A 25,462-nucleotide genomic window follows, 5' to 3' on the forward strand; every position below is an offset into this window, starting at 1 on the left:
AAGCCCTCTTGAAAATGGACTCCTGTGATTTTGCTTCAGAAGGAAGGATCTCAGAGGTTAACAGCTGACACATTTTTAGAAGAAAAGACAGGCCCTTGGAGGGTTAGTGGCTGGTGACAGTGAGTCAGGACTGTCCTCATCTCAAGACATGTGCTTGTTCGTCCATGTTTGCGATGTATATCTCTCAACCAAAGTACCTTGAAGGACACTCTGCCCTTGCACGCTCTTTTTATAATTTAGCTGCAGACATATGGAGCAGCTGAGTATTTATGTTTGTTTCTTTAATGTGTGAAACTCTAACACAAGATTGGTATTTTAAAATGTACTGAACCATGTTCTTTTTAAAAAAGAAAATCAAGATGTCAAGAGAGACTTTCCAACAGTATACACAGAGAGTAAGATGCATAGAATTGGAAGCAGAAACAGCCATGGGAGTAGGTCATTCAGCAAGCAGACCAATTATTTAAGGTGTCTGTGACTTTGAACAGGTTTTATATATTCTCCACCACCAAGTAGAATCAAAGCTTCTTGGGGGGCAGTATTTAAGCACTGTGTTTTTAAAAATAAAATCTTATACTCTAGTATAGCTCCTAGTAGAGTTTACACCTTTAGAAAAATGCCAGTTTCAAGCCAGCTTGAAGAGGAGAACTGGAAAGCTAGGACAGAGTCTGTGAAACTGCTACATTTCTGTGGTCAAGGAGCTTAGGTTGCTTTGGCACTTATGCAGTAGCTTAATTTAAATAGTGACCTGAGAAAATGCCTCATATTTACTTTATTCAAATCATTCTATTGTATATGTTTGGATTAGCATGCCAAGTCTAAAGATTGAGCTTTAGAAAGCAACTGGTTGTAGTCATTAGCTGCTAAGAAACATACACACCTCAATTCTGTTGTAAGTACCATAGTAATACCTCTTCCTCCTCGCTGAAGAAATTCATGGTCAGAGAGTTAATGTTTTGTTTTTTTTTTCTCTTTCCTAAGTACCTTGAGACATGTAAGTTGTGAATGTACCAACATCATTAATCTACCCAAAGGAAGGAATCCACCTCCACATATTTGTAGAAAATGGTTTATGAACATTTCAAAGACAATGGAATGGTGTTTTGAATAGACAGCACTGTGGTTAAAAGAAAAGCTTGAGTGTTTCTTAGTCAGTCATTTATTCACCTTACTCATGAAAAGGTATGCCAGTGGCATCATGGTGGGCAGAACACTGTGCCAGTGACTGGAGGAATATGGGAACTGTGTGAAATTGGTCATGTTCTTCTGTGTGGTGATTGTTTTTAAAGGAATGACAGTCAATTGGGAGAGAACTGTCAACCATTCCTACTGGGTTTCCTTTCTAGATGCTAGGATTTCTGAGGTGATTTCATGCCATTTTAGTTCTCCTGATGTAATTATTAAGCATCTACTGCTGATTGTACACACACAACACACTGGATAACGTGGCTGTCTGGCTTTGCTAGGCCTCTCAGTGTTGGAGAAAGGTGTATACATAAATGATTGAGGGGTGTTTGAGGGGCACAGAACAAGTCCTGCTCCTTGGGGTAGTGGTGGGGTGGGGGAACAAGTGAATAATTCCAGTTTGCTCTTTGATGAGGGTACAACTCCTGGAACTCTCTGGGGTAGAACCCAAATGGGCAGAAGTAATAATAACATTGTAGAAGAAAGCAGTTGGAACAGACATTGATGGGTTTGGAGGTTTTGATGTCTTTCTTCAATCCCATTCCATTTAGATTTTCGGGAAGGTGAAGCAGCATAATGGGACAAGTGGAGCATGATTCTTGTACTTAAGAAATTTGGTGTTGAATTCTAATTGTGCCAGAATTGCCTTGGGTTTTATTAGACCTCTTGAAAGCTAAATTTGCTTGTCTCCAAGATGCTTTCTGTCTCTTGCATCATTTTTAGCATGTGACATGTTTCTTACTTTAGCTAACAGCTGGAGGTCACTCGAAGGAAACAATTTGACAAATCAACTTCAGAATAAGCCCTTTGCATCCAGTTGAAGAATACACAGCAATGTTTTGTAGATGTAGCACACTGTGGAGCTTTTAAGGTCTCCGTGGTAACTAAGGGTTAAACATACCTGTGATTAAACTCCACTGCCATGGTTTACTTTATATACTAAAGAAATTCTTGGAAGTTTATAGGGAAATCTAATGTCCTAATTAAGTTATATTATACAGGCACCAGGAAAACTGGTTTCCAAAGGCACTCCAGTCACACCTTTTATTAAAAAATGTTTTTATAAGCAGATAATTAATCCCTACTTATCTGTTTAATTTAAAATTTTGCACCTATGGCTGGGCTTCACTCCCAGCATTTCACTTTGTATACACAAATGTGAGGACTCCACTTCAGAATTGAGGTGATTTGAAAACTCCCCAGGAATATGTATAAAATCTTCTTAGTTTGAAAGCCAAGTCAAACTTGTGAAAGGAAAACATCTTTCTTTTGGAAAGGTGTTTCCTTTTTGTTCTTTTTCAGTGTATTGGCTGGGTTCTGAGGAGACATTTATCACTCATGTCAGTGTGTGTGTATATTGCAGTTCAGAGTGTTACCTGCTTACCTTAATAAAACAATGAAGCATAGGTATAAATGAAGGAACATGCGGATCAGCCATCAGTGCATGAGTGGACTGAATGCTATGAAATTGCATACTTTTCTGTTGGATGTTTCATGGGAGAGACTTTGCTTAGAAGTTAGCTGAGTAATCATGTGATCTTGGTATAAATGTTAAGCATTCAGTATGGCTTTGAGTCTGAACAAAAGAGCAAACAAGCCCTGGTGTGATGAAGAAGGGAGCAGGAGCCTGGAGATGCCTGAAGATGTTGGTGAGAATCACAACCTGGTGTGCATGGGGGTGGTCTCCTCACCAACCCTTGGCACAGTGGGTTTCATCTTCACCTTGAAGGAGAGCAGGCCAGACAAGACCTCAGCACAGCTTTGCAACTGTGTCCACCCTCTCTTCTCTTCTAAGAGTTCACTTGGAAGGCTTGGCAATACTCAGCTTTCACGTCACTTCTGGCTTCCAACATTCTATAAATGCTCTCAGAAAACAAAAGTCCAAGGTAAAAACTTTTACCACACAATCCTTTCACTCCATCATGTCTCTGAGCATCCTTATACATGTGCCTTCCATCCCAATTCTATGTATGTATTCTGTGGGCATGAGCCTGAGTGTGCACCGTTGCTGGACTTCCTGAAAGGGAGGGGCCAACCAGACTGCATGCTGGGCACCATGACCCGAGGGAGGGACCTCCTTCACCCATGCATCCTCTGTGAACCCTCTATCTCTCTCTTCAGACATTTCTGGGTTGCATGGACATTTAATCACAAGTTCATTTGGGGATGGAAACAATGCATATTGTACAGTATTAAGACAGGCTGCATTTACTAACAAGATATTTGTGTTGCTTGTAGAGGATTTCCTATCCCCAGGACCTGGCCCAAGCTGAGAGAAGCTGTGTGGAGTGGAAGATGGACATTGAGGAAGAAGGGCAGGTAAGGTCAGGCCTCCTTGGAACCTCCGAGAAGTCGAGGAATGCTTTGAAGTTTCCATTACACCTGCCCAGTTAAATGATGTGTATTCCCAGATGCAGGGCAGTGGGATCTGAATATTTTTTGTTCAGATTTTGTGGTAATAATTTCTTTGAGAGTGGGTAGCATGAACTCTACTAAGTGGGCATGAATTGGCTGCAGCTGTTCTATGCTAATGAAGGGCATCCTGTTAGTGTTAGGGTGACTTTCTCATTTTTGCAAACACTGGGATGTAACTCTGAAGAGTCCTATATTTGGAAATCCATTGTATAAACCATGCTAAGATATTTTTACAACTGGTGCAGGGTATAGAAAACAAAGTAGACTTTTACTCATGGGCTTCCTTAGATCTGATAAGAAATCTTATCCATAGATTAGATTTCAATTAATCTTCAATTAGACTTTAGTCATGCATCAGGGATAGGTGTGTATGTGTGTATGTGTGTGTGTGTGTGTGTGTGTGTGTACGTACATGTATATGCATTTTTTTTGAGACAGTGTTTCACTCCTGTCATCCAGCCTGGAATGCAATGGTGCAGTCTTGGCTCACTGCAACCTCTGCCTCCCAGGCTCAAGTGATCCTCCCAGCTCAGCCTCCTGAGTAGCTGGGACCACAGGTGCATGCCACCATGTCCAGCAAATTTTTATATATATATTTTTTTTGGTAGAGGTGGGGTTTTGCCATGTTGGCCGTGCTGGTCTCTAACTCCTGGGCTCAAGTGATCCATTTGCCTTGGCCTCCCAAAGTGCTGGGATTACGGGCATGAGCCACTGTGTCTGGCCAGGGATAGGTTCTGAGAGATGCGTCATTAGACAATTTTGTCATTGTGCGAACATCGTCGAGTGCACTTAGGCTAGATGCTCTAACCTACTGCACACCAAGGCTATATAGCATAGCCTATTGCTCCTAGGCTACAAACTTGCACTGCATATGTGACTGTACCAAATTCTGTAAGCAATTGGAACACAATGGTAAGTATTTGTGTATCTGTCATATCTAAGCATAGAAAAGGTAGAGTAAAAATACACTATTATAATCTTATGGGACCACCTTGATATAGTCGGCTCATCATTGACTGAAATGTTTATGTGGTACGTGTACTTGATTATGATATTTCAGAATTCCCTTTTCACTGCAAAATAAACACCTTTAATGTTGATTTAAATTAAACATGCCAGGGAAAGGGAAAGGAGTGAATCTATTTTTGTAGATTCTCTGAGGCTGGTTGAATCTCGGAATTAGAACAGAGAGCAGTCATGTGAATTCCCCACCCCCCCACCCCACCCCCAACCCTGATCCTTGTGCATTTGGGTGGTGCAGAATGGCTAGCTTTTGGATTTTAGCCTTACAGGCTCTTACTAAATGTGCTTATTCTAAACATGTTTCATGGCCAAACCTCTCTCAGCCTGCACCTGCAGAGGGGTGAGGCCTGGCAGGAAGGGGTTGATGCTGTCTTGGTTTAGAGTCCTTTCTGAAAACACCAGCTTGCCTGTGTGCATGTGCATCCTGCCTTTGGAATAAAGTAGGCTGGATACCTCCACTTCACTTCTGCACTATTACTCTGATTTTAACACCAGCTAGAATAATATTTTACCCTCGTGTCAGCTTCATGGGCATTTGTGTGCAAAAATGCATTAGACATATAGGGGTGCAGGGATTATGAGTCCTCAGGGACCACAACCCAGGAAAGAAGCCCAGAGTCACAGGGCAAGGGGCCACATACTCACTGCAGTCATGGGATACTACCCCAGAAACATGGAATAGGGTCCCTGCGGGCCTGGGAGACTTCCCAGAGGAGGGAGGGAGCATTTAAGCCAGAGTGAATTTCTCCTCCAACAATATGGCAGGTGTACAACTTGGGCCAAGTTCTCCAGCCAGCCCATCAGGGTGACTGGAGTGTAGGTGGTCACTCCTGACAGTCCCTTAGCTGGTCCAACTCTGTGCAGCAGTTCTAATGCTTGCCAAAGAGTAGGGACCTGAGTCAGGCTCAGCGAAGGACCATGGAGACAGTCTGCACCCATTAGGCTGGAGCCTTCCTGCCATTAGAACACCAGCAGAGCCCTGAAACAGGGATTGGGGCTCTGCTTCCTCCAGGCCTCATTCTGCTCTATTTTCATGTTCAATCCCTCAACCATAATGCATCTAGTAGGTTTATTTTCATTTGTGAAGTTAAACAGACATCACTGTGGAAATGTCTGATCCAGCTGTGGTGCAGGGAAGGGACCCACAAGCCGTTTTCTTAGTTAGACCGAAGGTGTCTTCAGTTGCATTCCCCCAGCAGCCCCTGAGACTTGGTGCCAGGAGGCTATTTGGGAGAATACCTAGGGAGCAGTGGCAGGGGTGGGCACAGCCAGTGGGAAGGGAAACCACCCCCAGAACCATTTGGAGCAGGGTCCTGCTGTGGGCACTGGGCTCTTTGGGGAAGCGTGTAGGAACTGGGGAAGCTAGGATGTCTGCTCACCAACTGCCTCCCCTCACTATTGAAGGACAGTCCCCTGCTCCTCCAGGCTGCCCTGTGTGGGCTGAGAAAGCTGGAGAAGCCACCACTGAAGGGGCGGAGACCAGGTGCAGGCACTCCCAGGAGCATGGCAGCATTTACAGGACTGTCCATGTGGCTCAGAATGTCAGGGCCTGCCAGGCGACAGTGCTGGCTGGAGCCACACAGTGTCAGAGCACTTGGCTCCCATGTCTGACTCTCTAAATTAGACTTTTTGGTTGAGGTGCCTCTGAACAGCTGCCTGGTCCAGTCTTTGGACAGCAAACTCCTGACCCCTTGGAGCAGAGCCTGTTGATGTAGGGTGAGCTTCCTACTCTAGGGTGTGAGGAAAGGGTTCCTGGGTACTAGCCCACACTAATACTCAGCAGAGACATTCATTCCACCAATGAGATTGACCTCTCTAGGGCTGGGGTCCTCACCCAGAGAATAGGGATGACACCCCTGCTTTGAGGCTTGTTGAGAGACATAGAAATGAGACCTGAAAGTGCTGTGGCTGCACCTGGCACATAGTAGATGTTCAATAAATCTGCACGGGGTTATTACCATGAATATCCTTTTGCTACTCACTCCTGATAAAATTCTGTGTATAATAATATCAATTGCTGATTGGTATTGTTATTATTAATATCAACCAATTCAATCCAGGGTGTTTTCTCTAACTGAAGGGAAAGATTGGTTTGATGCAACAAACTGAAGTTATTGAAAATATGTGGCGATGTGGCATTAATTTTCACTTGAGCTGATATTGTCTAGTATTTCATTCTGTGTTTCTGCTTTACTAATTCTAATGAAGACGATGAAGATGACACTAGGATAGAATACTTACCCTGCTCCAGACGCTGCACTAAGGTGTCATTCATACATTCAACAAATATTTATCAAACACCTACCATGTCTAGTCACTGTTTAGATATTAAAGATAAAACACTAAGTAAGTGCTTACCTTCTGTTGTGGGGAGAGGGAAATACACAAACATATACATAAGTAGGGTATCAAGGTGAACCATGTGAACATGCCATTTTTATAGATGAAATGATCCAGTATTAGCAATTTTATATAGTTCAGCACAGTAATTTCAGATAGCAGTGAGGGTGTGTGTGGTCTTTTCTCAGTAACCTTGGGAGGCAGATTGTGTGTATTTTGGGGATGAGGATACAGGATCCGAAAGTTTATGCAAATTGTCTAAGACCAGATAGCTAGGAAAAAGCAAAGTCAAGATTTAAGCTAGAACAGTCTGAACCCAGAGACTACATTCAGGAGTAGCAGTTATACTGCTGCTTGAGTAAGGGGGCTCACATCCTTCTGGCAAACCCCACAAAAGGTACAGAGGGGCATCATTACAAGACCATCAAGATGCATTTGCTGACCACTATGGTGTGATGGTCTTGAGCAGGGTACAAAGAAAACGAGTGTAAGGGTAGATTCTGTGAGAGGCACTTGCAGTCGGCTGGGATGCAGCAGGCAAGTGTGTGTAAGGAGAAGGGTCAGCTGTGGGGGCAGCGTGGCCTCTGTGAAGACTGCACTGCCCACATTCACCTGACTGTGCTCATCCTGGGCATGGTGACGTCCCTCCTTTCTGTGCTTCAGAAACTCTTAGTTGAATTTCCCCAAATAGTAAAAGGATATGTAACAACATAGAAATCTTCTTTAAAAATTGAATATGAATAATTTATAGAAAAGATAAGGCCCTCACTACCTCAAATAGCAAATGAAGGGGGGGATGGGGTGGAGAAAGGTGGGACTGGTGGGTGAGAGGATAGATAACCTGAGGAAGGATGGGCTTGGTGTGGGGATGAAATGGGCGACCTCCAAGGTTGCCCTGCTACCTAGCTCGAGGTGGTGACAGCAAAGTACAGACGATCACAGCAGAGGGAAAGCACTTCTCACCTAATGTGGGCTCTGCTGCAGCACAAATTCCTTTAAGAATTCATCAGGTTGGTTGCAGAGGGGCCACAGGGCTGGTCTGTGTTTTGTGGGCACTCTGACTTGGGACAGGGCCCTCAAAGATTTGCTACACATGCTTAAATCATTTCATTTTTTAGAATAGTGGTTCTTGGACTGGAGCATACATACATCAAAATCACCTGCAGAGTTAGTTACAACACAGATTGCTGAGCTGACCCCACAGAGTTTTGTGATTCAGTAAGTCAGAGGTGGGGTGTGAGAATGTGAACTTCCAACTAGTTTTCAGGGGTTGCTCATGCTGCCCATCCAGGTACCCCAGTTTGAGAACCCGTATTTCAGAGTTCTATTTTTAACTTCGGAACCATTTGCAACTACCATCTATGAAAACATAGCTTTGAAAACGAGTCTGTTTATTTTTTTCAATTGATCCCACTCATCCAGAAATTTTAAAAATGGAGAACATAGATGACTTGGTGACTGAGAATGGTTTAAATAGAATCCATAAAATGAATCCATGGTGTTCATTCCCCTACTCTCCTTGAGAACCATCTGGCATGGTGCATTTTTATAATCCTCATGCCAGAAGCACATTTGTGTCAAAATGTACCTCTCTGATTGCTCCTTTTCTGTCTCTTCCTCTGAGTTCACTTATCCCCCAAACATACCATTCCATAGGGATCCCTTTGCTCTTGACAGAGGCAGCCTCTGGTAGTAGGTTTAGAGTCTGACTATCTGGGTTTTTGTCTAGGATCCACAGTTTTCCAGCAATGTGACCTTGTGCACGTGACTTAAGTCCTCTATTTCTCAGTTCCCCCATCTTGAAAATGGGATTCACAATGGCATCTCCATCATAGGGCTGAGAATTAATTGAGGTAGTATCTGAAAAGCATTTAACATGCTGCCTAGGAAATGCGAGAGCTCAAACATGTTGACAAATATTGATATTCTCATTTTTATTTTATCCTCTCCATATTGGTAATCTCATTGCTTCAAACAACACTTCCAGGTGTATAAGTCACAAATCTCTATCTCCACATCCGAATTTTCTCTTAAGGTCCAGCCCTGGGCTATAGTAGCCTACCCTGCTGGACATGTCTTTTTGGAGGTAGCCAAGCAGCTGCTGAGTCCTGAGTCCTGGCTCTGCAACATTACTTCTCATAACTTCACCCATTCTCCCCTCCATTACTGGGGTCAGGCTCAGCTCCCATCTCTAAATTCTTCTTGTAACTGCAATCCACGTGGTCTCCCAAACTCAAAAGCTTGGAGTTGGTTTCATCTCATCTTTCTCCCTGTTCAATTACGAATACCTGTTGATTCTCCCTTAGAAGCTCCCTTGTAATTTTTCTCTTTTTCCCGTCTCTCTCTCCTTTGGTTTCCTTTGTTCTTGTGAATAGGTTAATGTGCCTCAAACATATGACTCCCTGTTAAACATTGTTGCTTATCCATTCTTTGCTGAACAAATGAAAACATTGTTAACTTAGCATTCACTGTTAAGTTCTGCTTGCTTGGCTGCAGCACACCTTTCCAAACATTCCTCCCAACTCCCATTCAGTGTGTCCTCCACACTGAATTCCTGCTGTCCATTCTCCTAGTCCACAGTCCATGCCCCACCATCACCCTCCAGGCTAAATATTGAGCCACAGTTGGATTTACTTTTCTCCTGAGCTACAAGGCCACTATGTCCATATTCATCTAGAGACGTTGATTTCATTGCACATCATATTGAACTTTTAAAAACACAGAGCATTTTTCATCTACTTTTAAAGACAGTAAGTCCTCACTTAATCTCATCAATAGGTTTTTGGAAACTGCAACTTTAAGTGAAGTGGCATATAACAAAACCAATATTTTTTTCTCACCAATAGTATAACTAAATGACTTGGCTGTACATTGTTTAGCTTAAAGCCAAAATTTCCAAGAAGCTATACATGACATTAAGTGAGGACGTACTGTATCATCTGCTGTTAAACACTTCATTGTTTTATAACCACAAAAAAAATATGACACAATGCTTTCATATCACTTAGAATCAGTTCATATATATTGAAAACGCTATTTTGGGTTATTACAGACACAGACTTATGTCATTATAACACTTGTACATCTCTTAAAAGGAAAATACAAGCAATATAAAAAAGGTATTCCTAAAATTTTCTTCAAATTCAGAGTCTGAATATACAGAATCATTTCTTGATCCAGAGTCATTACCATCTATTTTTTTCCTAAGTTTTATTGTCTATTAGGTCATTCGAAGAACATTGGAAATGAATAAATTTGGAATCTGAAAAAAGATAGAGGAAATATTGAAAACCAAAGGTGGCTTTTAAAATGATCAATGCCATGATAAACTGCTAGTTAGACGGATCAAAAAGAGAGAGAGAGTTCAAATGACCAATATCAGGAACAAAGGAGAGGCCATCATCCTTTTAGATGCTGTAGACACTGAGAGAATAATAAGGGGCATTAGGGAAAACTTGATGCTAATGCATTTAACAACTTAGATGAAATGAACAAATTCTTTGAAAGATACAACTACCAATGTTTGCTAAAGAAAAAATAGATAATCTGAATAGGCCTATATCTATTAAATAAATTAAATGATTGTAAAAAAAATTTTAGAGAGAAAACTCCAGGGTCAGGACCACTAGTGAATGCTACCAAACATTTAAGGAAAAAATAACATCAATTCTCCACAATCTTTTCCAGAAGATAGGAGGGAACACTTTCCAGTTTATTTTAGAGGCAGTATTATCCTGATACCCAAACCAGACAAAGGCATTACAAGAAAAGAAAATTTATGGACCTAGACACAAACCCTAACAATATATAAACAAATTGGATCAAGCAATATGTCAAAAGGAAAATAATGCATTATACCCTGTAGGTGTTTTTCAAGGATTGTAAGGTCGAGTCAACATTAAAAAAAAATCAGTGTAATTCCCCATATTGGCAAATTAAAAAATATATATATATATATGAAAATCTCAACAGATACAGAAAAGCCTTTGACAAAATTCAACATACATTCATTATAAAAACCGTCAACACACTAGGAATAGGAGGAAAGTTCCTCAATCTGATAACAGGGCATCCACTAAAAATGTACGGCCAATATCATAGTTAATGGTAAAAACCGAATACTTTTAAGATTGAGAACAAGGCAAGTCAATGCAATAAGGCAAGAAAAAAATAAAAGCCATTCAAATTAGACGAGAAGTAAAAACATCTTTTTTTCGTATAACATGGACATCTACATAGAAAATCCTGACAAATCTACATGAAAGCTATTAGAACTAATAAGTGAATTTAGCAAGGTTGTAGGATACAATGTCAAAATACAAATATCAATTGCATTTCTATGTACTAACAAAGGTCAATTGGAAAATAAAATTGAAAACCGACCATTTACAATAGCATAAAAACATAAAATATTTTAGTGTTACATTTAACAAAATATGTGTAAGATTTATATGCTAAGTACTATTGAACATTGATGAGAAAAATTAAAGATCTAAATAAATGGACAGATATACCGTGTTCATAGACTAAAGACTCAGTATTGTTAAAATGTCAGAACCTTTCCAAATTGATTTATAGGTTTAACACAATTCCAATAAAAGTACCAGTAGGCTTTTAGTAGAAATTGACAAGCTGATTCTTAAATCTAGAATAACCAACAAAAGAATTTTGAAAATCAGTTCAAAGAGAATTCGCAGTGTAGAATCAGCATGAGAACAGACTTAAATGAAATAATTCTAAGCAATAAAAAACAAGTAATATGTACAACAATGTGGATGGATCTCAAAAACACTACGCCAAGTAAAAGAAGCCAGATACAAAAAGCTTCATACTATGTGATTCCCTTTATATTACATTCTAGAAAAGGTAAAACTATAGAGAAAGAAATTAGATCACAGGTCGCTAAGATCTGGAGGTGGGGAAAAGAGATATTGGTTCCAAAAGGGGCATGGAGAAACCTTTCGGGGATAAAAGAACTATTCTATCTCTTGATTTGATGATAGTTACGTGACTATATGGGTTTTTCAAAATTCATAGAACTGAGGATGGGCATGGTAGCTGTCAGCACTTTGGGAGGCTGAGGCAGGATCACTTGAGGCCAGGAGTTTGAGACCAACCTGGGCAACATAGTGAGACCCCTATCTCTGCAAAAAATTAACAACAACAACAAAAAACCCTCATAACTGAGCATCTAAAAAAGGTTTATTATACCTCAATAAACCTGACTCTTAAAAAAGTTCTCAACTTTTTGGAATTCTCTTTCAAACTAAAGATACCCATTCTGCAAGTTTTGATGCGTATGTGCAGGAAATGGTAACTACCTCATGACTGTTGCCTGGCCCACAGCGATTTCATAAATGTTAAAATATGAAAAAAAAATTTGCATCTGGGATCAGTTCTAAGTGGTACCTTCTCTTTCTGACCAGACTTTAAGACCCTTGATGGCACCATCTGAGTTTGGCTTTTCCTTATGTCTCATGGGCTTTTAATTAACATTTATTGGGTCAATTAATGAATTCTACAGCAGAGAAGCTCCTTAGACCTGAACTAATAGATGGATGAGTTTGTGCAATGGGAAACATAGGAAATGCACAGGTAAAAATCAGACACGAAATTTAGAGGAAATAACTATGTCTTGTGAATCAAAATGTATTCATTTTTTCTGATTACAATAACACCAACAAATTAATATGTGCTTATTGATACAAAATTGGAATGACCTCCCATCCACAAACTCAACACTGTTAAGATTTTTAAATATCACGTTTTAATTCCAGGATGCACCCTTTTCACATGTTAATATCTCTGAAATCTGGATGCATTTTATATTCACGGTGTCTTCACAGCTGCTTCTGCCAGGCCCATGGCAGTTGTGTGGTTGCTGTCAGTCCTGGGCATGGGCACACTTGGAGCTGTTTGTGTCGGCAGAATTAGGTCAATGATCAGTACACCAGCATTTCAGGGAACGACAGTCCTCACTGTTGGCCAAAGTCCTTTCCCTGATCCCTTCTGGAAAGGTCAAGCATTAAAGCTTGGAGGATAGGCTTCAGTAGCTTGGAAGAAAATACTGGAAATAATCATGGAATATTCTTTTGAAAAGCTGCTGTATCACCTACATTTTTGATGGCTCAGAGGATGATATTGCATAGAAAAGCACAAACATGAACAATTCTGAATCAAAGGGTTCAGAAGTGTTGAAATTGGCATGTGAAGAAGTTGGAGGATAACTTTAACTTATTTCACTCACCTATTTGTTTGTATATGTACAAAAGAGTGATATAGAATAAAAATTGATGCATTAGCAAGTCCAAAAGAGTTCTGTAAAAGTGTAAAGAAAAAGCCTAAGTGATAGGAAAGTGTTGTGTCATCATCTTATTGGCTATATTTTTTCTTTACTTGTGAAACATAAAATATGATCTATTTTACAATCACTTGCTACTTCAATTCTATTAAATATAGCTTGTAATTTCTTCATTTTTTCTGTGCATTTTCAAACTTTCTGTATGATTTTAAACTAATTAAAAAGATATAAGAATACGACAAAGGAATCCTGCATATTTCTTTTTTATTTATTTATTTATTTATTTATTTAGAGACAGAGCCTTGCTTTGTTGCCCAAGCTAGAGTGCAGTGGCACAATGTTGGCTCACTGCAACCTCCACCTCCCAGGTTTAAGCAATTATTCTGCCTCAGCCTCCCGAGTAGCTGAGATTACAGGTGTCCTCCACCATGCCTGGTTAATTTTTTTTTTTTTGAGACAGGGTCTCACTCTCGCCCAGGCTGGAGTGCAGTGGCACAATCTCGGCTCACTGCAAGCTCCACCTCCCAGGTTCACGCCGTTCTCCTGCCTCAGCCTCCCAAGTAGCTGGGACTACAGGCGCCCGCTACCATACCCAGCTAATTTTTTTGTATTTTTAGTAGAGACAGGGTTTTGCTGTGTTAGCCAGGATGGTCTCGATCTCCTGACCTCAACTGATCTGCCCACCTCGGCTTCCCAAAGTGCTGGGATTACAGGCATGAGCCACTGTGCCCAGCCTAAATTTTTTTCTGAACTATTTGAGAATAAGTTGGAGACATCATACCTCTTCAGCCCTAACTAGTTAAGTGCACATTTCCTGAGGACAATGTTATTTTCCTACATACAGCACAATGATCAAGTCAGGAATTTTAACACTGACAGAACACAATTACCTAATTTAATAGTCTAAATCCAAATTTCATCAATTGTCCCGTAATGTCCTTCATTGATGGTTTTTTTTTCCCTCATTCCAGGATTGTTTAGAATCATACATTGCATTTTGTTGTCACATCTCTTTCGTTTCCTTGAATCTGGAATAGTTCTCTAGCCTTTCTTTGTCTTTCTTGACATTGACATTTTCTGAGAGTGCATGCTAGTTATTTTATAGAATTTCCCTCAATTTTAATTTGCCTATTGCTGTCTCATGATTAGTGTTGGGTTATGCATTCCTGGCAGGAGACAATAGAAATTGTTGTGTCCTTCCCAGTGCATTATCATGGAGGTACATGATGTCACTGTGGCCCAATATTGATGATGCCAACTTTGATGATTTGATTAAGATGGTTTATTTTTATGTGCATTTTTGATATAATAATGTTCCAACTGTATAGAAAATGTCAGATTCATCTTTCTTCCTTTAGAATCAATCATAAGCATTTTCTCATCATTAAATGCTGTTAATATTTTTTATTTATTATTGAAAAAACACAAAGTCTAAAGTGTCTAAAAGCAATGGAGATTGAACCCCATTACTTTGCAAACTTGGGTTTGAGATTCCTTGATGAACCCCACTGGGAGGCATCCTCTGGTGGCCCACAGAGGTGACAGGCAGCCCTCAGAAAAGGCCTGTGGGAGCTCCTGGCCCAGCACATAGTAGGTGCTCAATCATTATTTGTTGAAATCTTAAATTTTCAGGAATCCAGGGGAATGACTAAAAATGAAGCAAGCTGCTAAGAGCACCAGATCAGAAGATGTGACTCATGAGACAAACTCCATGCGAAAAAGTTATATTCGATAATTCCTCCTTCCTTTCTGCCCCCAGGGCCTTTTAAAAATGAAGATTAGTACATCTGCATCTGCTTAGCAGGATGGAAGTCACTTATTTTTGAAAACACAGCTTCTTTTGTTTGGCATAGTGCTTTTGTATAAAGTCCTTTCTCTTCATGTTTTCATTTTACTGCTTATAACCTTGAGAAATGAAGACTTGTTATATAAAGATTAGGAACTTATAGTTCCTTTTGAAGTAAAGCCTTTGAGCGCTGAAAATTAAATTAAATTGGCCAATCTGTAATTTCCTATAATTTAGTTAAATGCACTTTTATACCTAAAATATCTGCTAAGAGAGATGTACTTTGTTGGATGTTGGATCTGATCCTGCCTCCTCTGAGGAGATGGCTTGTGGCCTTGTTTTTTTTTTGTTTTTTTTTTTCAAGAGAGCGAGCGCCTTCTGGGCACTGCCCACTGGTGTCCAGGGCTGGCTAGTGGCCTCCTCATTGCTGAGATCCTCTCCAGACATGGTCTCTGCAGCGCCCTCTCTGGTGGACCCTGGCTGGTCCACGCGGTTGAACACGTGCATGGGTTGAGTCCCTACCTCCCATCACGCATTCTCTCTGGTACTTTTATGAGGTTCTGGCCATTCTGTCTTGCTCTCTTCTGTTTCAACAAAGCAATCTTCACTTCCCCATCTTGGCATGGTCGACCTTTGGGACCAGCTGTCCTGTGCATTTTAGGATGATGAGCAGCCCCTCTGACTTTCACTCTTTAGATGCCAGTAGCACGTCTCCCCCTAACATTGTGACAACCTTCAGACTTTGCCAAATGTCTGCTGGGGGTTAAAACAGCTGCACCACACTAACCTACATTCTTTAGAAATAAATTGTATTGCATTATAAAAAATATATACATATGCACTAGAGAAATTTTAGAAAACAAAGAAATGTACAAAAAGAGGGCTTGGGTTTTTCAGTTAATTTTCCACATATTTGCAGTCACACTTTATACAAAATCGCGTGCCCTTCATTTTCCTCTTATGAGTAATATTAAGTAATTATGTCAATACATTAATTTAATTGTATGTTGTATGCATATATGAATATTATCACTGTCCACCCCTCCAATGCATTTGCTTAGTGTTCATGGAAATTAGCTTGTAAACCCTTGTACATTTAGTGGGAGCTGAGTCAAAGCACAGATCTCCCTTGGTGGCACATTGGATGGAGCCTGCCTCATGTCTCTGGGCTCTTGGAACCCCAGGGACCAAAGCAAGTAAGGATTTCCTGGCTTTCTAGGAATCTCCAATCATCTCATGCCTACTTAGTAGAAGGCAAAATTTTAACATGTTTGGTTGAATTCTTGTTTTTATCTGAACAAGCCTCTCTCATGCGTATTCAACGTTTGTGCGGGTAGTTGAAGAGAACCGGCTCCTTGAAAATCTATGTGCATAGCTCTCTATGTGTTATTTGTTATTTTATAGCTGTGGTTTGTTTACATCTGAGGCAGCACTTTCTGACATGTGGCCAGACGCCCACAGAGCCTTTTAATAGCTGCGGAGGACAGGGAGTGCTGAGGGATGCTGCCTCGGGTGTCCCACGAGGAACATGTTATCATCCAGGTTTGGAAGTGTCTTAGCTCAATTATTTATAGCCTCAGGCAGGAATTCTATCATTACAGGCATGAAAATGCATCGCAAAATGATGATGAATTTGGAATACTGGAGGTACTAATTTTGCTCGGAATGAAGAAAAAGAGGAAAATCAATATGAAAGTCAGTCTGTCTGTCCTTGCCCTGGAGGTGGGGGTGTCAGGCTGCAACTGAGCCCTGTGACTGTGCCCATAGCTCTTGGTGTGTGGCTTTCCTGGGAATAATCTTTTTTGGCTTTTACTTAGTTGCTACTTATTTTTAAGTTGTGGTAAAATGTATACCACATGAAGTTTACCATTGAAACCGTTTCTCACAGTGGCATTAGGAACATTCACATTGTTGTGCAACCATCACCACCCTTCATCTCCAGAACTTTTCATTTTGCAAAACTGAAACTCTATCCCCATTAGACAACAACTCCCCACTTCCCCCACCCCCTCTAGTCCAGCAACTCCCACTCTGCTTTCTGTCTCTATGATTTTGACTACTGTAGCATCCTCATCTGAGTGGAGTCATATAGTATTTGTCCTTTTGTGACTGACTTATTTCTGTTAGCATAATATCTTCAAGGTTTATCCATCTTGTAGCATGTGTCAGAATTTCATTCCTTTAATATTCCATTGTCTGCACAGACCACAGTTTGTCCATTCATCAGTTAAGGATTTTTGGGTCGTTTCTACCTTTTAACCAGTGTGAATAATGCTTCCATGAACATGGTGTACATATATGTGTTCGAGTCCCTGCTATCACTTATTTTGGATATGTACTCAGAAGTGGGGTTGCTGGATCAAATGGCAATTATATGTTTAATGTTTTCAGGAACCGCCATGCCGTTTTCCACAGTGGCTGCACAATTTTATACTCCAGCCAATTCCTAGTTCTCCACATTCTTGCCAACACTTGTTGTTTTCTGTTTTTTTTGTTTTGTTTTGTTGTCGTTGTTGTTATTGTTAGTGGCCATTCTCATGGGTATGAGGTGGTATCGCATCATGGCTTTATCAGGAATGATCTTTTGCACTTGAATCATGTTTTGCTTTACATCCCGAAGTCCCTGGGCATGCAAGTTGACATTGGCTCTCCTCTTGAGTGGTGGGTGTTTGCTTGTGACTGTAATGCCAGGCATCCCAAACTGACCTCACCATCTTCCTTCCAGTATGCAGGGCTTCTGTTGCAAACACTCTCACCCCCACCTCCCTACTGTGTGACCTCAGACAGGCTACTTACCCTCTCTGGTTTCAGGTTCCACTAATGAAAAGGAAATCATAATGATCCCTACAATATTAAAAGATTAATATGTGCAAAGTTGTAGAAAAGGGCCAGACACTTAGTAAACACTCTGTAAATGTCAATTGTGGCTGTTATTACTTCTACAATCTTCCTACCTTTTGCATGTCATTGAGTCATCATCTTCAAATTGTGTGTGCTCTTCTTTGAAATGTTTCTTGGGCCCCTGCCTTCCTTCCACCCCACCTTAGGCCTTCCCAGGCCTTGTCACTTCACCCAGTGGCTGATGCTCATATTCACCCCCTGAGAACATGGTCAACTCTTCTTCCCTGACCAGGGTTTCCTGAAAAAATGGCCAATTCCTGTTCTGAAATCACTTTCGACATATTTTTCCCTAGCTTCAAAAGCTACAATGGCTCCTAATGACACAGCAAGTTACATCCCAAGCCTGCTGCCTGGTGTTTTTGTTTTCATTTTGGGATTTAAATATGAATTTGTTGAGGTCTCATAGAGTGCAAAAATCTTTTTTTTTTTTTTTTTTTGCAACGGTTTCTTACTCTGTCCCCCAGGCTGGAGTGAAATGGTGCAATCTCGGCTCACTGCAACCTCTGCTTCCCAGGTTCAAGTAATTCTCCTGCTTCAGCCTCCTGAGTAGCTGGGATTACAGGTACCTGCCACCATGCCCAGCTAATTTTTGCACTTTTAGTAGAGATGGGGTTTCACCATATTGGCCAGGCTGGTCTCAAACTCCTGACCTCAGGTGATCCACCCACCTTGGCCTCCCAAAGTGCTGAGATTACAGACATGAGCCACCGTGCCCGACCAGTGCACAAATCTTAAGTGTGTTGCTCATTGGAGTTTTATGTATGCATTCACCAAGTAATAGTCACCCAGATCAGAATATTCCAGACCAAAGAAAGCCCCTGTTCCCCACCCCATCAGTAACACACCCCTCCCCCAAGCCCCTGTCCTTTCCTTTGAGTGCTTTTGTGTACCAGAAATGTGAACACTTTTTCACATCTATGTGCTGGCTGGTTTAATTTCCTTTCTTATGAATTATCTGTTCACATCACTTACCCATTTTTTTTGGAGTCTCTTTACTTTCTTATCAATTTGTGGGAGCTTTTTGCATATTTTATATGTGCTGGAAATATCTTGCCTTATCATTTTAAAGATGTTTATTAGACAGTAACCAAATTCTTGATTGTTGATTGCTTCATCCATGTAGTCAAGAACATTTCTACCACTCCCAAAAATCTCTTGTGCCCTTTTTCAATCAGCAGCCTTTTCCAAATCTTCCCGAGGCAACCACCTTTCTGGCACTATTATTCTGCCTTTTCTAGAATTTCCTATAAATGGAACCATTCTATGCAATTCTGTACAAATGGAATTATTCTGTACAAAGTTTTATGTGTCTAGCTTCTTTCACTTAGCTTAAGGCTTTGAGGGCTACCTGTGTTGTGTGTTATTGCTGGTAGGAATGCAAAATGGTACAGGTGCTTATGAAAACAGGTGGACAGTTTATTATAAGGTTAAAGATAAATCTACCATGCTATTCAGCAATAAAAACATATGTCCACAGTAAGTCCATGTTCATAGAAGCATTCTTTGTAATAGACTCAAACTACAGCCCAATTATCCATCAACTAGTGAACAGATAAACACATTTTGATATGTGCATGGTACAAATACTACCCAGCAATAAAAAGGAATGAACTACAATGAACAACTGATGCATGCAACAACATGAACTATTTTTTTATATTAAAACAATAGATGCTTTTCATAATGAGTCAAATAAGATAAAGGTATAGAAAGAAAAGATAAAGATGACCAGTGTTAATAGCTTTCCAGGTTTTTTGGTACACACACACACCTTCCTTCTTTTGTGTTAGAAATGGGAATCATACCATCTTCATCATTCCACAATCTACTTTTTCCTTGAATGGATCAGTAGATTGGGGCCTTAAAACCTGTTTGTTTTTTTTGTTTGTTTGTTTTGTTTTGTTTTTTGAGATGGAGTCTCACTGTGTTGCCCAGGCTGGAGTGCAGTGGTTCAATCTCAGCTCACTGCAAGCTCTGCCTCTGGGGTTCACACCATTCTCCTGCCTCAGCCTCCCGAGTAGCTGGGACTACAGGCGCCCGCCACCACGCCCGGCGAATTGTTTGTATTTTTAATAGAGACAGGGGTTTCACCGTGTTAGCCAGGATGGTCTTGATCTCCTGACCTCGTGATCTGCCTGCCTTGGCCTCCCAAAGTGCTGGGAGTACAGGCGTGAGCCACCGCGCCAGGCCAAACCTGATTTTTTATAGTTGCAAATCATATGGCTATATGATAATATAGTCAACAATTCCTGGTTTTGCTTTGTTTTGCTAGACAAAATAATGCTGTGAGGACCATCAATGTCCCTACACCCTACTGTGCTGAACCACACTCCAACAGGTGGGCCACTGCAGATGACTCCTGAAATTCATGTATCACATGCAATTTAGGAAAGTGGCCCTTTCTTCACAACTATGCAGCACTGAGTGCTAATAATGCTATCAATTTTTTTTACCAGTTTTGTCATCAAAACAATAGTTGCTATTGTTTTCCTTTGAGTGTTTTTGCATACCAGAAGTGTGAACACTTTTTCACATCTATGTGCTGTCTGGTTTCATTTTCTTTCTTATGAATTACCTGTTCACATCACTTACCCATTTTTTTTATTGGAGTCTCTTTACTTTCTTATCAATTTTTGGGAATTTTTGCATATTTTGTATGTGCTGGAAATATCTTGCCATATCATTTAAAAAATGTTTATTAGACAGTAGCCAAATTCATGAAGACAGAAAGTAGAATAGAGGTCTCCAGGGACTGGCCAGATGAGGCAGTGGGGAGTTATGTCGAATTATTATTTAATGGGTACAGAGTTTACTTGGGGAAGATGAAAAAGTTCTGTAAACAGATAATGGTAACGGTTGCACAACAATGTGAATGTACTTGATGCCACTGAATTGCACACTTAAAAATGGTTAAAATGGTAAATTTTATATTAAAAAATGTTTATTAGCATTCACCCATCAGCCATTCTTTTATGGCTTGTAGTTTTCCTGTCTTGACAATCTCCTTCACTGTAGATCAAACTAATCTTTTAATATTTTCATTCATTTTACTTTTTATGTATGGATTTTTAGTTTACCTGTAATAAGATAGCCAGTTAGGCCCAAATCTCCCCACTGTGTTGAAATGCCATTGGACTGTATGTTAAATTACCACATACTCTGTTTCTGAACACCTAATTTCAGTCCACTGGTAACATTTATTTTCTGCTGATGCATTTGTTTGTGTGCCACAACCATGCTTTTCATCTGGCAGAACATATTTCTCCTTGCTATTCTTCCTCGTTGTTTTAAAATTTTTTTTTACAATTTTTGAAATTTCTTACGCACTGTAACATATTGTTCAGTGCAAAAAGATCTCAATTAGGATGACAATTATAATTCAATTAAATTGATAAATTAATTTAGGGAGAATTTACTTCATAATAATGTTTCATCCATATCTCTGGGAACATAGCATGAGTTTTCATGTGTTCAGATCTTGCATTATGTCTCCCAATAAAATGCTATGCTTTTCTTCATGCAGGCTATATCTGACTTGTTACGCTATGTCTTACACAGTTTTGTCCTAGATGTGCCTGGGGGATCCCCACCCTCCCCTAGTCATTTCCATTTCTATTAGAGGGAAAAGGTTCTTCCTCATTTCGCTGTGCATCAGCAAACCCTCATATTCATTTCCTTGTAGTTTTCACTCCTTAAATCTTTAGGAAAGTCCTCTCACCTGGCATTCATAATACCACCCATGTTGGTTTCTTGCCTGTTTTCTTGGGTTCCCTGTTGTGGGTCCTTCTGCAGGCCACTCACTCCCCTTTCTCTGTGGCTGCACCCTGGTGCACCCCCAATCCGCATAGGCTCAATTGACCTCTCTCTTCATCATTTCTGTGTGCTCAGCTCACACTCTCCTCTCTCAAAGTTCCTCAGCCTCCAGGGCCCTGTGCAGCCTCACCTCCTGGGGGTAGCCTCCCATACCCCCCAATCCCCTGGAGTGACAGAAAAGTGGCAGTCATTGATCTCACTGACCTCAGCATTCTACTTAACAGAGCAGCCGGCCAAAACTACTGGGGTGGGAATCAGCTTGCATTCAGGTGCAGAATTACTACCCAACCATAACCTTACACTGGGAGGCCATGGTCTTGCCTTTCTCCAAAGCTGTTGCCACATCAGGTGGCATGATCTTTGGCTGGATAATCTTCGTCACTTCTCTCCACTCCGTGCATCTAGTCTCATGTTCTCATGTCACAGAGAGCCCAGTTCAAGAGCTTTGTGGTCTTGGCCAATGTCCTGGACTCTCTTTGCCTCTGGAGGAGAGAGAAATGGGTGGAGATAAAATTTTATATATAATATATGGGTGGAGATAAAATTTTATATATAATATATGGGTGGAGATATATTTTATCTCCACCTTGGAGTAAGGGCAACATCCACATCTCCTTCGGTCATAGAAATCAAATGAGATGCTGTCTGCAGGGCCTCGCTGACTGTGATTTATCCATGCTGACGCTCGGGGCTCTGTGTGTTTGCTCGTGAGCCTGAGGATGTGCATGGGTGGTTTTTAAAGGCAGGATAGGTAAGTTTAGTTTAGTGTTTTTCTTCTAGAGCTGGGGGCCCTGCCCGGCAGGCCTCTGGGTGACGCACTCTGCCTTGCCTGAGCCGTGGCCCTTGGGGGCTTCCTACTCCTCACTCCAAGAAGGGACTGGCTGTGGTGTGACCTCCTGGGTCACTGTGTGGACTGCTGAAGTCAAAGCAGTCAGGGGCTCCTGTGGGCTCTGACCCCTCCCCATCCTCATGCCCCCAAGAAGACTTGGGACCTGGGAAAAAGTGGCTCTGAAGCCTGGAAGAGCTCAATTCAGATTTTGACTCCACCAATATTGTGTGATTCTGGGAAGAGTTAAGAACCTCCTCTGAGTGTATTTCCTTTTATTTTGGTTTACTTTTTCCAAATGGGAAGGATCACTCCTTTGTCTTAGGTATGGTGGTTCAGTGTGTCGGGGGGCATAAAACCCAGCAGCTGCCCCCTTGCCCAAGGGTAGTGCTGGCTTCTGGTGGTGTGTGAGCTTTAAGGTCTGGAGCTGGTTCTCAAAAAGCTGGACACTCTGCCCCAGGTCCCAGTTCCCTCTTGCTCCACTCCCCAGGCTCCAAGATCAGCTTTGCACATGGCACCTCCAAGATATACTTCCTAGAAATTTTATTCTGTCTCACTCAGGCCCTTTCTAAGGTTTCCTCTTTCTTTCTCTCCTCCTCCAATTCTATCAGTGGGGCTTCTTTTCACATGCACATAGAAATACACAAATATTGATAGAAAGAGGTCAGAGATAAGGACTAAGATGGGACAGACGGCTTCTGGTGCACCCTCCAATAGAACTGCCCTGGAATGGACAGGCTCTGTCCAGTGATCAGAAAGGGGAAATGCCTCTTGAAGGCAGATTCTGCCACAGAACAGTGCCACCGAGTCGATAGCACTGTCTAAATAAATACTTGCAGGATGTGCACCTCCAGCAGGAAGCTTTGCAGATGAGGAACACCGTTCACTGTTTGTGAAGAATAAACCAGCATCTTCTCTCTTGCCTTGCAGGTGTGGTCTCACCCAGAATGGTTCCTGCTGCTTCTGCGGTGCCCAGGCTTTTCTCACAGCCTCTGCTGGGTCCTCCCCTGGGCGCTGTGGATGCATCCTGCCTGCTGGAATTTCTGTGATCTCTGTTCCCATCCCTTTGTTGTGATAATGACCCTATGCCTCTCCCCTATACCCTCCTCTGCCTGCTCTCCATGCAGGCCCCTCTCCCTCTGGTTGTCCCATCAGCATTTCCCCACAGCTCGTTGTTCCTCCTTCCTCTTTTCTGGTGGCCTTTCCGCTGATTGCATTGTACCTCTTTCCCTAATATTAAAGATGTTTTTAAAAACAACAGACCCATTATGTCCATGGGGTTTTTATTTCTCGAAGCTTTCTGTTGATTTCTTGTATTCTGTGTTTTTCATCTTTTTGACAAAAACAGTCAAACTCTGTAAAACATTTAAAGAGGTTTTTTCCTGAGCCAAATATGAGTGACCAAGGCTGGAGACACAGTTTCAAGAGGTCCTGAGAATATGTGTTCAAGGTCATTGGGTTATAGCTTGATTTTATATATTTTAGGGGAACAGAAGTTACAGACAAACATCAATCAATACAAGTAAGGTGTACATTGGTTCAGTCCAAAAAGGCAGGACAACTTGAAGCTTCTAGACCATAGGTGGCTTCAAAGATTTTCCTGATTGGCAATTGGTTGAAAGAGTTATTATCTAAAGACCTGGAATCAATTGAAAGGAGTGTCTGGGTTAAGATAATGGGTTGTGGAAACCAAGGTTCTTAGTATGTAGATGAAGCCTCCAGGTAGCAGGCTTCAGAGAAAATGGATGGTAAAGGTCTCTTAACCAACCCTAAAAAGTGCCAGAATTGTAATTAAATCTCTCCTGGGTCAGGAAAAGACCTGGGAAGGGAAGGGGATTTTCTACAGAGTGTAGATTTTCCCCACAAGAGACAGCTTTGTAGGGCCATTTCAAAATATGTCCTAGAAATGTAATTTGAGGTAAAATACTTTCATTTCCTTCAGGGCCTACTATCTGTCATGTTGGCATCTTATTGCTACAAAGAGTCTGATCTATCAATCTTAAGGTCTCTGTTCTCATCTTAATGCTGGTCTGCCGTGCCTGAATTCTAAGGGAGGAGTGTATAATGAAGCATGTCTGACCCCCTCTTCCCATCAGGACCTGAACTAGTTTTTCATGTTTACTTTGGAATCCTCTTGGCTTAAGAGGAGAGGTCAATTCAGTTGGTTGGTGGGCTTAGAATTTTATTTTTGGTTTATATCATCTAGAATTAGTATATAATAATAATAATCTGCCATTGTCATATAAATGCCTAAAATAAAATGTCAGTCAACAAGGGAGGAACTTTTTGAATGGGCAAAGTGGACCACCACAAGAAGCAGGCATGTGGGATCCCCTGGCCCTCCCTCCCACACTGATTGCCTGGGCTCTGTGGTGGACCTGGTCCCCCTGCAGGCACCCCAAGGGCAGGGGGAGGAGCTCCTTAAAAGGGCCTCCAAGCTGCAGAGAGGCCATCTGACATCACACTTCTGTTTTCCTCTAAGCACTGCTTGGTGAGGGGAGGGGAAAGTTCTGATTTGTTCTGATTTGCTCTGGTTAGTCTCACAGAGTATTTCCACATTATTTCCTCCTAATGTAGGGGCCAGTGTTGGAGAAACTATGCCGTGGCAAGGTGGTCTTCACCCTAGGAATCAGGGAAACATAAGTTAGGTTCCTTGGATGAAAGAACTTACAGTATTTTCTGATTGACAATGTTTACTATTATGTGTTTGACTTTGTTGCCATCAGTTTCCTTGATTGGAAAATAGGAAAATTAGTGTTTTTTTGTTTTGTTTTGTTTTTGAGACAGAGTCTCGCTCTGTCACCCAGGCTGGAGTGCAGTGGCACAATCTCGGCTCACTGCAAGCTCCACCTCCCGGGTTCACGCCATTCTC

General features: G+C 41.3%; 1 protein-coding gene and 1 long non-coding RNA gene across 4 annotated transcripts in view; both read left to right on the forward strand.

Annotated features, from left to right (window-relative positions):
• The window catches only part of SHC3 (SHC adaptor protein 3), a 171,658-nt gene that overhangs the window by 65,769 nt on the left and 80,427 nt on the right, over positions 1-25,462 (forward strand). The window lies entirely within an intron of this gene.
• Positions 5-23,569, forward strand: LOC115833581. The gene is made up of 3 exons (XR_004028975.1): positions 5-3,071; positions 3,424-3,504; positions 23,521-23,569. It is a non-coding gene; the product is annotated as an uncharacterized LOC115833581 (long non-coding RNA).

This window comes from Nomascus leucogenys, chromosome 1a (assembly GCF_006542625.1).
Source record: "Nomascus leucogenys isolate Asia chromosome 1a, Asia_NLE_v1, whole genome shotgun sequence".
Taxonomy (NCBI): Eukaryota; Metazoa; Chordata; class Mammalia; order Primates; family Hylobatidae; genus Nomascus; species Nomascus leucogenys.